Genomic DNA, 15,996 nt, shown 5'->3' on the forward strand with positions numbered 1-15,996 from the left:
AGGAAATGAACATAAAGTGTGTAGACTTGTCAAATCATTATATGGTTTGAAACAAGCTCCAAAAAAATGGTATGAGAAGTTTGATAAATTCATTGTTTCTATGGATTTAGACACAACAATGCGGAAAAGTGCTTATACTCTAAGACTTGTGGTGACTTTGTCATACTTGTATGCCTATATGTAGATGATATGTTGATTTTGAGTGATGACATGAAAGGAATAATGGAAACGAAGAGGTTTCTATCTTCTAAGTTTAAAATGAAAGACCTTGGAGAGGTGGATACCATTCTAGGTATCAAAGTTAGAAGGAATAGTGGGGGTTTTGTGTTGAGTCAAACCCACTATGTTGAGAAAGTGCTCGACAAATCCAGTCATCTCAAAATCAAAGAGGCACATACACCATTTGAGTCAAACATGAAGTTTGAAAAGAATGAAGGAAGAGCGGTGGCTCAATTGGAATATGCAAGTGCAATAGGTATCCTAATGTACGATGCTCATTGCACAAGAGCAGATATTGCATATGCGGTTAGTAAACTTAGTAGGTTTACTAGCAATCCGAGTATCAAACATTGGAAAGTTGTTGAGAGAATAATTGGTTATCTTAAGGGTACCAAAGAGTATACTCTTCACTATACAAACTATCCAAAGATACTTGAAGGATATTCTGATGCTAATTTGATATCAGGAATTGGAGATAATCTCTCCACAACCAGTTGGGTGTTTACTCTTGGAGGAGGTGCAATCTCATGGGGCTCCAAGAAGCAAATGTGTATATCATACTCAACCATGGAAGCGGAGTTTATAGCTTTAGAAATAACCAACAAAGAGGCCGAGTGGCTTAGGAATCTCATGATGGATATTCTTTTAACCACGGATATGGTATCAACAATTTCAATACACTGTGATAGCCAATCTGCACTTGCTAGAGCATATAATAGTGTGTATAATGGAAATTCTAGACACATTATTCTAAGACATGAATATGTGAGACAATTGATTCAAGGTGGAATCATATCGATCTCATATGTTAAAACAAGTGAGAACTTAGCGAATCCATTTACAAAACCTCTTGTGAGAAGGTTAGTAATAACTACTTCAAAAGGGATGGGATTGAAACTCCTAGAAGAATAGATTCACCAACGATGGAAACCCAACTCTCAACTTGTACAAATCAAGGGAAAGATTTCAACGGGTGAGAACAATTCATTGATAAGTGAATAGTTTCAATACTAAAATTTATGATGAGTTCCATCCGAGATGGTTAGTGTTGGTTTCTACCGAGTTATGGTTAAGCCTAGGGCTTTTTATGAAGTTCAGTTGAGTGCAACAAGCATCTATAAAGGTATCAAAGATGTTCTAAGAACTTCACCTATGTGAACTTAGAGGTGGTGCCGCCTCTCATGGGAGTTGGAGTTTCTCCTCAAAAAGTCCATAAAGAGATGAGCACATGGCCATGATAGTACGAAGCAAGAAAGTGGGGAAATAAAAGCTGTGGTGGAGGTGTGTGAGGTATCACCAGTGTTATCATATGGAATACTTGGTTCAAGCTTTAAGCAACTAATGATTTCGATAAAACTTTGTGGTATTTTCACTAAGATAAATTTCAAATCGAAAGGTACTTTATTTTATGCACCAAAACTATTTAAGCTAGAGAATGTGGCTTGTATTTAACCAAGTGGGGGATTGTTATGATTGGTTAAATACAAATGATAAGTGTCAAAATAAAAGCAAGGTATTAACACTTAGTAGAATTCACATAATGAGGATGTGAATTTGAGTTTCAATTGTAGGCACTTATAAAATGAAAATTTGGGTCCAAAGTGATACATGACAGTATCTAAGGGTTCCCAAAAAGTTTTGTGGCATTTGGAGCATTTTTGGGACCTTTGGAAGTGTCCAAAGTCAAAGAGGGTGGCCATACGGTGCCACCCAAGAGGTGAGACATCGCCTGTTGGCTAGGGTTTCTAGAAACCCTAGCAGGCGATGCATCGCCTACATGCAAGCGACGCGTCGCCTGTTGTATTACATGAAATATCGTAAATGCTCTAAATGACATGTTTTTCAAGTCTAATTCCATTACTATACATAATGACGGTGCCTACTCTATATAAGGGTCAAAAATAGTGATTTGGGAGACTTGATCACTCTCTCCAATCTCTCTCTACCCTCTCTCTCTCTCTAGCTCCAAGACTCTCTAGTTTTCTCCAAGAACACTCCAAGAAAATGCTTAACTTAGAGAGTTGAAGGCTTGTTCAATCTCAATCCTAATTTCCTCAAGAGAAGGCCTCAAGCATCAATGGTGGCTGGGAAATAGAGTATTAGGACAGTGTTCTACAATGTGTATAATCCATGGTTTGTGATTGTTTACTCAAGGGTTTGTTCAAGGAATTTGCTCAAAGTGGTTATATTGCCTAGATTTTGAAATTTCATCAAAGTTTAAGAACACCATTGTTCTACTTGGGTTTGCATGTTCTTTCTTAATCATTTTAAGTCTCTGTCAATCCAAATTTTGTGTAGATTCAATTTCTTGTGGTGGTGTTATCTCACTCTTCCCAACATTTCCAACATTTACAATCCTTGAAGATACCTCTAGGTCGACACTGATTTCCTCGAGCTCCTCCAATGATTGGAGCTTAGACTTGTCTTCACCTATTCTTGGATCAATGTCATCATGTGGGGCGACCTCGTTATCTTCTTCTTGAGGTTCTTCGCCCCATGGGAAATTTCCATTACCCGAGCCTCCTCATCGCCCTCAATGATGACCATTGCTGGCTGCCCGGATTGTGATTTTCCCTTCATAGCAATGCTATTTCATTCTCTGGCAGTGATTTGATCTCCTCTTATAGTACATATACCTCATGTCGATGGGAACTTCATAACTAGATGTCGGATTGAGGCAATAGCCTCAAAAGTCATCAGTACGAGTCGTCCCGAAATTGCATTGTATGCAGCTAGACAATCGATTACGATGAATTCGAACATTTTAGCAACAACTCCCACATCATCTCCCAGTGTCACTATGAGTCTGATCATCCCTATAGATGTTGTTCCTTCTCTTGAGAATTTGTATAGGGTCATCGAGGTCTCCTTAAGATCGACTACAGACAGCCCCATATTTTCTAGGGTGGACCTGAATAGGACGTTTATAGAGCTCCCATTATCAATGAATATCCTTCGTACTCTTCGATTGGTGAGCTGAATGGTTATCACCAGCGGATCATTATGCGGGAATTGGACGTGGCTAGTGTCCTCTTTCGTCAAAATGATTGGTTGTTTCTCCAGCCGTTGTTATTTTGGTAACCTTTGCTTCGGAATGAACTCAGTGTCATTGTGGTTTTTAGCTCCTGTATGTACCTTTTCTGGGGCCCATTACTCGTGCCCTCCAAATGAGGTCCTCCAACAATAGTGGCTATGTCCCTCCCTTCTATTGGAGGGGGGACGATTTGATTCCCCTGCTCTGGTTGAACCTGGGGTTGATTGACCAGATTTTCTTGAGCTGGATGAATATTTTTCTCTGCTGGATGATTGGGTACTACTCTGTTTTGGGCATATGGGGCTAAGGGTCCAGCCCAGATGAGAGTCTTGATCTCATCTTTTAGCTGACGGCAATCATCATTATTGTAGCCGATGTCGTTGTGATATCAGCAGAATTTGGTGAGGTCTCTCTTCGCCCTCTAGTGCCTCGGGAGCTCTTATTTCTTCCATGGAAGGTGATGAGAATTTGCCAAGAAGAAACGCTCTCATGAATCTGTCAGGTCGGTATAGGCTGTGTAGTTGGACTTGTACTTTTCAGCTAGCTTATTCTTTTTGGTGCCATTTTGGTCGCCCTCACCAGTCCACTAACGCTTATTGATCTCCGCCTGGTTATTCTAGGTAGCGGGGTGAGTCGTAGCTGCCACATCCGTCATCGCTTCAATAGGCTGAATAGGGGTCTCGCTAGATCCTGCGACAGTAGATTGTGCCTCCTCCAGATTTATCCATTCCTGAGCCTGAGCCAGGAATTCATCTACACTCTTAACTTATTTCCACTGGAGTTCTTTCCATAAATCACCTCCTACTGTGATCCCTATCCTCATAGCCATGAGCTTGGAGCTGTCATTAACATCCCTAACTCGTGCTGCTGCATTGGTGAACCGGTTCAGATATGCCATCAAGGACTCACCAGGTTGTTGTTTTATGTTATCCAACGAATCGGCTTCAATTCAATCTTCGTTCACAACTCGGAACTGTAGCTTAAACTTGGAAGAAAGTTTCTTCCACGAGGTGATTGAATGTTTCTTGTACTTATTAAACCACAACCTGGTCGATCAAGTCAGTGTTGTAGGGAACAAGAAACATCTTAAGTCGAACCCAACGTTGTGGGCCATCATTAACGTGTTGACAGTCCTGAGGTGATTGGACAGGTTAGTGTTTCCAACATATGTGGGCATGGTCGACATCCTAAAGCCAATAGGATATGGTGCTGCCACAATGTTAGGAAAAAAAGGCTCGAGCTCCTCGTCGTAATCACAACCATCGACTCCTTTTCCAGATATGAGTTTCTTCATCTGTTCTTCCATTAAGTCCAGCTGCTCGAGGGTTGGATCCTTGGCATCTAGATTATTCAGAAGCTGATAATAAGCCTCCATATTGTTGTATGCGTTAGATGGGTTATTTTCTCTCCAAGCTTGAGCTCGGTTAGTTGGGACAATCCCATTGTCGCGTACGATAGACGGATCTCCCCTGGGATGAGTATAACTCAAATCATGATGGCGAGTTGGATATCCTCTTTGTGAGTTCAGATGATCACGCAGGTCAGAATGTTGTTCGGAATGAAGGCTTTGTGCGAAGCTCAAGTTATTCCTCAGATCACTCTCATGCGTGCATCTACGCTGGCTCTCTGTCCAGTAGCTTCCATTAGTGAAGCTTACAGCTCGTGGCTAGGATCGAGGACCTAGATTATTAGCGCGAGGTCGTGGGATATAAATGTCCTCCGAGGAGGGAGGATTTCTCTTGCCATCCCCTCAAGCTTGAGCATTCCTCAATGGGGGAGGTGGCGTTCGATGTCGAATTGGTGACAGAGGATGTGTTATTGGTGAAGTTATCCTTGTTCCATCGGAGCGCACTAAATTAGCTCGCACTTGGTCTACTCCAACTTCCCGAGTTGGAGGCAGGGCCAGTTCATTTCTCTGTGTCAAAGGCTTTGGCCGTGGCATGGATGGATATGTTGGGATGTCTCGCCTCCTTGAATCGATCTTAGCTCGCCTTGTTTGGCTAGGTTGGTTCCTGGGATTGTGAATTGAATGATCATTCCTGCGAGGGTTGGTAGGTTGAGCATTCTGTGGGATCCGTTCAGAAGGTACGGAACTCGGGGTCGTAGTCTGAACAAATTGACTGACATGAGGTCAATGATTCCTATGTGTATTAGTAGGTTGAGTATTTCACTGGATCCGCTCAGAAGGTATGGAGCTCGGAGTTGCAGATCTGACAGAGTGACTAAGATTGGGTCGATTATTCCTGTGGGATCTATGGGACCCTAATCGAGTCAAGATCTCCTCAATCTACTTGTTAGTCTGGGCAAGATAGCTCCTTAACTGGGCATTTTCCATCTCGATGGCTGTCAGGTATCCCGGATGGAGATTTGGTGGGCGTGAGGCTGAGCTCCCAACATCATCTAAGTCCACATGCTGTTTTACAAGACAACGTTGAGCAATTGAGCCTTCTCTGGTGGGGATGGCCACATGGTGAACCTCCTAATCATCAGGTTGCTTCGTCTCATTATCACGCATAGATCGGGTGGCCACCGTGGTGAACGTTAGGTGAAACTTGTGTGGGTAATTAAGCCTAATCTGCTCTTAACAAAAGCACCAATCTGTTGACGCAGTTTTTCGCCAACAGTGGATTGAGAAATCCAAAAATTGAGATATTAGGCTTTTGCTAAATTGTAATAGGATGAATAAAAAGTATTAAGATCACCCAAAATTTTACGTGGTTCAGTGGTTAAAATCCACCTAGTCCATGAATCACTCTTATTAATCTGTTTGTGTTCTCATAGTGAAATTGTCTGCCACAATTTCACCACAGTTTCATATACAAAATGTTTTCCCCATTTCAGTCCTTTCTCCCCTGTATTTATAGGGGATTTTTCCTGGACAGTTTTGGGTAACCGTACATAAATATGGTAACATGCATATTTTGGTAACATCCAATTTATATAAATACATTAATGCCTATTGATTCTATACCCCCAATATCAAGTAATAAATATCGAATAATATCTAAGCATTAATGAGTGTATAAGGAATCTCCAAGTCTTTTGGGATCCTTCATTGTGCATCATGACCAGGCTTCCGCGAGATGAACACTTCCTTCGAGCTAGATGTCGAAGAATTAACCTAAACTGACATGGGTCACGTTCATAGTTTTATGAAGGTGATCTGGCCATCGCACATCTCGAACTAAGTTGTTGGCATAAGAGGCAATCTAGAGACTATCTGGTTGTCGTAAGCTGTCGAGTTTGACTCGAGTTTCTCACTCCAGAGTTAACTAGATGTTCTATCTGTACGCTTTCTTTGTACGCTTGTCTGCCAACTGTAGCCTGTGCTGAGTCATTCAGTTCGTATTTATTTTGGGGTACAACAATTAGACAAGCTTGTTAGAAATTCTATAATAAAAATGTGTTTATTTTTTAATGCCATATGTTGTAAGGTTGTTGATGTATCTAAGTTGAACAAGATGGAAATAGAAATCCCAAGACCTTGTGCTTATTTGAGCAATACTTTTGTCCATCTTTTTTTGATATCATGGTTCATTTGGCAGCGCATCTTGTTAGAGAAGTAAAACTATGTGGGCCTGCATGTTTTCGTTGGATGTATCCATTTGAAAGATTGATGAAAGTTTACAGAGGTTATGTTAGAAATCGAAATCGTCCAGAGGGTTGTATAGTTGAGCCTTACACAACAGAATAAGCGATTGTATTTAGTACTGAATACATTACTGATGCAAAAGCAATTGTTATTCCCATAAATACAATGAGTGAAGATGCTATTTGAAGTGGCATCAACAATGGAAGGCTCACCTTAATCAAAAAAGAAGATTGGGATGTTGCTCATCGAATTGTTCTAAAGAATACAATTGATGTTCAAGCTTACATAGAGTAAGTATTAATATCATGTGAAATTATATTTATTGTAATATTATATATATTCTTAATTTCAGAGAACACTTGGAATATCTTCATTGTGAGAATCGAAATAAATCAAGAAAGTGGATCCAAGATTACCACCATCGGACTTTTCATCAATGGTTTCGTGATAGGGTAGCCTATTCTAATTTCTTCATCATAAGTATTCTTAGTTTTTAAAAATAACTATTTCAAAATATATAATTTATTTTACATTCTGCAAATTCAATCTGAATTGAGTAAGGAGTTTCATAAAGTATCTGAAAACTTGAGATGGATTTCATTAGGTCTGACTATAATGGCAATTAAGCATGATGAATTTTTCGTCAATGGTTATAGATTTAGTACAAAAGCTTATAATGATGTTAGAGTATCACAAATAGCAGTGTATGTACTATTGCAAAAACTCTTCAATTTGCTTCAGCTCGTGATAGGAAACCATTTTATGGAGATATAAAATTTTATGGAGTTATTGAAGAAATATGGGAGCTTGATTATCATGATTTTAGTATAGCAATGTTCAAATGCAATTGGGTATAAGACAAGTATGTTATATCAGATGAGTTAGGATGTATTTTAATCGATCTCATTAAAATAGGCTATAAAGAAGAATCATTTATATTAGCAAATCAAGCAAAATAAGTGTTCTATATTCAAGATTCATCAAATTTAAGATGGTCAATTGTACTTGCATCACAACCAAAATTCATAGGTGATGATGATGATGATGATTATGAGATTGGCAAACTTAAAACTTTTGAGAAAGAAATTGGAGATATCAATGAATTTGAGGGAATTGAATCAATAGTTGGACCATATGTTCAACGAGATTGTGATGGAATTTGGATTTTAAGTTTGTATTTAAAATATTATTATCATTTATTTATTTTATATAGTAATCTTCATACTTTTTTTTCTTAATAGGATCATGGATTATCCTAAAGAGCATCCCGAAGAATAACTTGAAGAAAATGAAGATGAAGGCATCGATGTAGAAGAGGTTGATGATGAAGATCCAACGACAAAGAAGAAGAAAAGTAGGCAGACTAAGGGGATAATGTGATTGGCAAAAATAATTATTGACAAAATGAAAGGGATTAAGATAAATTTAAGGTTTAACAAGAAAGGGCAATCAATTGGAACTCCGGAGAGAGCATTACAATGCTATCTTGGGATGCAAACAAAGCCAATGGTGTCAATTACACATGATAATTGGCATGATGTTCCTGCTACGACTTTAGAGAATGTCTGGAAAGACATAAATGTAAGATTCATAGAATGAAGGTAATCTTTTAAACTTGTATATTATTACTTATACTAACTTGTATTGTTAAACTTTGTAGCTAAATTTTCAACTTAACGAGGGAATGAGAAAGGAAGTGATGAGTTCAGTACGCTTCAAGTGGAGGGCATTCAAAACATTTTTTACCAAAGAATTTGTAGCTCCTTTCATTAACAACCCACATTTATTGGAAGCAAATCCCACTGCATTAGATGTGCCTCCAAAAAGATATAGCATTCCTGAGGAGGAATGGAAAATTTTCGTCACCAAAAGAAAAAGTAAAGAATTTCAAGTAAGTGTACAATACGAAGTTTCAATTTTTTTTATTCATATATTAATTTATTGAAAAGTTAAATTATTCCAATTGAATTAGGAATTTAGTAAAAAAAAAAAAAGGAGGTGTGCTGCTTTGGAGTATCCTCATCATTCATCACGACACAGTTATAAAGAAATAGAAATTGACCTTGTAGGTGAGATTTTACTATTGTTTTTAATTTTTGTAATGATTATATATATATATAACTAATTGAGTTTTATTTTGTTATAGCAAACTAAACTAGGCACAGATGTGCCAATAGACCGATCTATACATTGGAAGGAGGCAAGGAAAGATGCATCAGAAAAATATGTAAATGACGTGACAAGCTTATAGGAGATGTCATTGTATGTTGTAAACTATATGAACTCGGATTCTTTTTATCCTTCATTATATTTTATTGCTAACTTATGAAATTAAATATTGGAGGATGATCTTCTAGATAAGAAAAATGAGGGGACACTTGTAGAAGTTGGGACAAACGATATATTGACACAAGTGTTAGGGAAAAGGAGCATCCTGGTAGAGTAAGAGGCCAAAGTCCACAACTACAAAATTGGGCTTTCTCTATGGTTTTTTTCCTTAATACACTGCGGTTTTGGGTAGTAATGGGTACCACAGTGTAATCTACTGCAGAGAAAAGTTCATGAAAAAACCGCAGAGAAAGCCTATATTTGTAGTAGTGGTCGTGGCGCTACACAAAGAGACTACTTTTTGAAGCTAGTAGGAGGTTTTAGTGGACTTCAACAATATCAGTGTCAATTTCAACAACACCAATCGCAAAAATACTTAGATGAATTTAAAAAGTTAGAGCAATCATTTGAGCAAAGACTACGTAGTCAAGCTGGACAATTTGAAGCAGATGGAAAATGAGAAAGAGAAGAACGAGAACAAGAAAGAGAAGAATGAGAATGAGAACGAGAACAAGTGTTGTTTTTGACAAAGTTTACTGAATTAGAAAATCAAATTGCATCATTAAAAGGAAGTGAAGTGAGTTTGCCTACGATTGTTTCACCAACAAGTGAGACCCCTACGCCAATGGAGGTGGGAAATTAGTCTTTAGTTTTTTCAATGGTAATTTATTATTCACCTATTCATATTATTATTGAAGAAAATATCTATTATGACATAAATATTATTTTTTTCTCGTCTTGAGCTTGCAAGATAATCAGAAGTCTAGATTATTGGCAAAAAATGGTGATAATGTTGCTATTGGACGAATAATGGCAACAAGCGAAAAAATCCATTATGTTGACTTAAGAAAGGGTAACTATCGTGTACTGGTGGATGAGTGTTGCAATGATGATGCTAAACTTATTATTCCTATTAGGGATGAGATCGTTTTACTACGTCATGTTGTCGGATACTATGTTGAGTGGCCATCTCATCTGATCATTCCTTACGATTCAGATTTGGTAAGATATGGACAAACAATTATATTTAGTAATTAAATTATTCTTCATGACAAACATGTGTTACTTTCATGTTGAAGCCACTTAAGAATACAAAGAAGCAAAAAAATAATGGTTCACCAATACCTAATGCCCCAATGACACAAGAGAAGTCTCATCCTTCCCAATTACTTCCTAGTCAAAATGAGGTAGTGTCAAGTAAAGCTAGTGCCCCGGTAGTCTTCAAGATTCCTAGTGGGGTTCCTCGCTCTCTCTAGTGTCTATTAACTACCGTGAAGTATGTGGAGCCAAGTTTCATGGTCAAAGTTCTAATGGATTTTGAGATATTAGGTCATGAGAATGATTTATATATCTCATAAGAAGATATAGTCCACTTTGGCTTAATGGAGATTGGAGCAGATGTATATTGTTATATACCACCTATCAATGATTTTTAAAATTATTATAAGTTTGTAGATAACTTATTTTATAACTTTAACAAAGTTATATTTTTTTATGTAGGATTTTATACTTCCAATTAGTTAAAAGAGAGATCAATCACTTTTTTTCAATTTTTTTTTTTTGGCCAATTTGGTTATCAAATGTTGGCTCCATTGAAGAAGAACGAGTTGAATGGGTATCAAAGCATATGATTGATTCAAATCCGAGTCAGATGTAGTTGTTGCCATATCATTTGGGGTATGATTTTTACTTTTAGTATTATGTTAGTGATTATATATAATATTAATAATGAAATATTTTTGTGTTTCTGTTAGAAAGCATTGGATGCTTGTAATAATTGATTTTGATGACCAATTGTGTTATTTCGTGGATTCTCTTGACAATTTTACACCAGATGAAATTAAAGCTCTCATTTCTCGGTAACAATCTAACCAATTAACTATATACTCTTAAATTCATTTAAAAATTAACAACATCTTAATGTGTATGATTTTATTGCATAGTGTCTTTCAACATTTGCGCACAAATAATGTGAACACTAAGGAAGTCGCGTGAAGAACTATTAAGTGTCCTCGTCAACCATTAAAATCAGTAGAATGTGGATTCTATTTTATGAGGATGATGAAAGACTTCATGGAAAATGAGTTTTCAATGTGATGGCTAACTAGTAACGTAAGTGAAAATATTTATTATTAAAGTTCTAGCTTTACCTCAAGATTTAGTATACTATATCAACTCATGCAAGGAATTTTGTTTTAGTGCGGCGGGAAGAAATCTTACATAGAGGATAAGATCAATGAAGTAGGTGAAGAATGGACACAATGCATTATGGATTTGATGAGTACTACATAGGTCCACTCACTTTTATTAACTTAGACTTTTAAGGAGATATACTTACAATGCTAACTTAGACTTTCTTAGAGATATACACACTTTTGTTATCTAATTATAGTTTACAATCCTTATATGAGTCATTTTTAATTAACTTAAGACTCATTATTTTGGATACTTAGTTCAAATTCTAGTATTTTATATTACTGTGATATCTGTTTTGTTTTGTTCAGTTTGTTTGTATAAAAGTTGGATTTATTTTGGGCATAATACACTTTTTAATGAAAAAAAAAAACACCATAAGTCAGTTCTACTAAAACTGACAATAGATGTCTACACCATAAGTCAGTGTTGAACCGACTTACCATATTTTATACCATAGGTCAGTGCGACACACCTACCTACCATGATTTACACCAGAGGACGGTTTGCAACTGACCTGCCCTGTTTTACACCAGAGGTCAGTGTGCAACCAACCTACCATGTCTTACATGAGAGGCCAGTGTGCAACTGACCTACCATGTCTTACACCAGAGGTCGTTTTGGAGCCAACCGACCAACCATGTTTTTACATCTTAAGTCACTGCATGGGAAGTCGGTTCCTAACTAACTTATGAACGTTCAGAAGTCAGTTTTTAACCGAATTCTCATGTAGTTGTTTTAGCAGTGTAGAGTTGTAATTGGTGTAGGTCATGGCCACCTTGGCCTGGAAAGTGACAAGTCGTGTTTGTATGGCTTGGAAATGGGTTGGGGGTACTGTGGCCTTATCTAGACCAACCCAGCCCGTTACATATTACTTAATACTTATATAATTATATATATGTATAATATATATAAATAAAATATGTGACGTTTTATATATAAAGAAATTATATCATTATATATATGTAAACTTTGATATAAACCCTAACCCAGTAATCCTAGAATTTTGAACGAAACGATACGATTGTGAAAAAATATAAGCCTTAGCCCAACTTCTCTCTTCTCTTTATCTTATCTTCTACGTTCAAAGAAAGCACCAACCTAGTCCGCAAACCACCACCACCATTAACAACGTGACGAATAGCCATTACAACCACAATTATCTTCGTTACCCACACATCACCACCACCTTAGATTCTCTTCTCTTATTTGAAATCACTACCGAAACCAATCACCATCATCACCATTACACTTCTAAAGCATACACCCCCACCCCCATCATCCATGGCTAATACAATACTAGTATGTTCTTTCCTGTATTTGTTAAGGTTATAGCATAAGTAGATCATATAAAACTAAATTTACAAATATATATTTATGTTTTTAATTTTTCTGAAATATCACGGATCTGAAGTTTGACGTTGACGAGTCACGACACCGACACTAAAGTTTGACGACGACAATCACGACACCTGCTCTAAAGTTTGCTCTACTTCTCTTCGACGATACTGCGCAACAGTGATGACACGGTATGCATAGTTTAATTTCTTGTACATTTGTTTGAATCATATTCATGCTTTGTGTTTTTATTTAGTCGACTGATACTATTGATTCATGCTTTGTACCATGATTACTACAATAGTTTGTTTACTGTTATAATATTCATTCACGACTCTGAAATCGTATATTTCATATTCATGCTTTGTGTTTATATTTAGTTCATTAATAATATTTATTCTTTCTTTGTAGGATGACCACCGCATAATAATCATTCACGGACTGTTATAATAATACTCAATATTCATGCTTCATAAGTTTGTATTTGATGTTATAATAATATTCAATCATGCTTTGTATATAGTTTGTATTTAGTTTACTATTGCTTTAATATTATTAAAGCATTTCATGCTTTATATTTAGTTTATGTTATATTCATTTATTCAAGTTAATGTTATAATGATCAATCTATGTATATGTGTGCATATTTATGATGATTTTGTTTGTGTTAAAATAATAATATTATATTATAATTTATATATAATATTGTTTGTGATATATAATATGTGTTTATGCTTTGTATTTGATTTCCTGATTTTGCTCACTAATTTGTTTATGGATTTTTAAGTATATTAAATCTGATTTTTTTTATTTAGTTCACTCATATGCTTTGCATTTGGCTCACTAATTTGTTTTGTATTTAGTATATTTCTTAATGTATTTTTGTTACTGGTTTTGTTTTGTTTATAAATTATGTTAGTGATTTTGCATGCTAGTTGATTTGGTATCTAATTTGTCTTGCAAGATTGGGGAAATTTAAAGCTTGTGTTGAGAGGGAAAAGATTGATTATAAGGGATGATTGGTTTTAGATGCACCTACAAGGTAGAACTCTACTTATATGATTTTAGATGTGGCTCAACCCAATGAACACAACCCTTATATCCTCGTAGGATGTAGGGTTGAGTTGTATAATAAAAAAATAAAAAAAAATGGCTCATAATATCTCCAAACCGTAGTTATTGGATTGGCCTACTAAATCACCCTCAACCCAGCCCATGTGCACCCCTGTGGCGATAGGATGCTCAGTGGTCTTAAACTGAATTTACATTTGAATTATAATTCATTTTGGCTAACCAAAGAGAAAAGTAACTAAAATGTAAATTACGAAGTATAATAATTCCAGCACAAATTCGACCCCTTCAACTAATTTTCTCTGGTAATGGTAGGCAACCTAGACTTTATCATATACCAAAATGACTCCCTCGAAGAGTAAGTCTTTGGTACCACCCATGTGCCCATACGACCATTGGTGACGCTCAAAAACTCTTCTAAAGTTGTGCATATACTCACAAACTAATAGAAGAATAACAACGATGTAAAGGGAATGAGCTGTTGGATTTTGTTCTTTTCAAGGTGCTCGTTCCAGTAGCACTATCCTTCGACCTTGGGATGGGTGGAGCTCGTTGAAAAATGCAGTCAAGAGCTCATCGGTGTCACCTTTGACAAGTGAATGTAGTTGTCTTCTGGCGGTGAGATTTCGGAGGCTTCTCTTCCCATCTGGCTGGCTGGCGCTTATGGGAGAGGATGTTTGGTCGGCATTTTTATGTATAGTTGGGTTGAGAAAGAGAGACAGTTAGGAAAAAAAATTAGTAATTAAGTAAGAAATTTCAAAATCCACTCTACAAAAATAAGGTATTTGTAAATAAAAGTTGTGACATTATTTTTGTAAGTAAAAAAAAATCAAGTCAATATGTTAATAATCTTAGTTATATTAACCATCCTATCATATTATGATCTCAATTAAATAATAGGTACCGTATCATTCATTAAAATATAGTGTTATCTCCACACCCCACTAATGATATTGTATCTAGAAGCCACCGGCTTGTTTCTCATCTTTAAATTGGCAGGAAATGAGAACAGTGTAAAGAGATGTTAACGTGGAACACCACAAACAACTCATCAGGGGTGTACCCCAAACACGTGGCATTTCACCGTGTCTAATGAAATTACACCTTCCACGCGCTACAGAAAGGCGGCTTAGTACTCGCTCCCTTGACATAATATCAAACCTTTGATAAGAAAAACAAAAAGAAAAAGAAGTTAAAAAGACTTCCTTCGATTGCAGTCTAATTTTTAACTCTTCGAGTTTGTGCAGCACAACAAAGATGGTTTTAATTGACGAAGAGAGAGAGAGAGAAAAAGAAGAGGAAGAATATAAGAAAAGGAGGGGGGAAAAAGAAAGAAAAGTTTGTATAGTGAGGATCTTTCCTTTCAATGCCATCAATTCAATTAATTTGTGGTTTGGACTGTCATCCATTTGCACCCACTTTTCCCTTACATGACATGACCATTTCTCTCACAAAGTGATCACGTTCCTTCGTCCATATCCCCTGACTTTTCCTTCTCTTTCTCGAAAAAAAAAAATAATGGAAAAGGAGGGAGGGCCGGAGAGGTGAAAACAAAAACAAAAAAAGAGATTGCACTTTACATCATAAAGTCGAGCTCGGTAGCAATATAAAGATATACACCCCACTCTTATTCTAAATGATCTATTTGGGAATATATTGCAAACAGAAGAATGATGCTCTAGCTAGCTATTGTATATACAGTGATATTTTTCACTTTATTTACCTTTTTTTTTTATTCTTTAGATAAGAGTAAGAGGGGAATTGGGTCATCAGTCACATTAAAATCAACAATCCCTTTCCATCAATTTCCAAGTTAAAAAGGCTGTATGGTTTCCAAGCAATATGAGGAATGGAGTTTAGAAATATAAAGTCATTAGAAATAAGAAAGTTAGGTGAATCATAGCCTCTCTTTATACTTTTTTTTTCTCACAAAATTCATAGCAAAGAATATTTATTTTTTATTTTTATTTTCGTTATTTAAATATTTTAATTGAAAATAATAATAATGGGTAAATATTTCAAACCTATTCAAATTCATATGATTCAATTAGTTCTGCGTAAAATAAAAGTAAAAAAAAGAACATTCAAGTAATATCAAAATACGTAAATAAAAAAACTAAACACAAACCATATTCAGCAAAAATTAATACTAATATACTAATAAGTAATATAGCACAAAGTCCAAATATAAACTAGATAAAAAGAATAATAATAAATGTCA

Source organism: Humulus lupulus, chromosome X, assembly GCF_963169125.1.
Source record: "Humulus lupulus chromosome X, drHumLupu1.1, whole genome shotgun sequence".
Taxonomy (NCBI): Eukaryota; Viridiplantae; Streptophyta; class Magnoliopsida; order Rosales; family Cannabaceae; genus Humulus; species Humulus lupulus.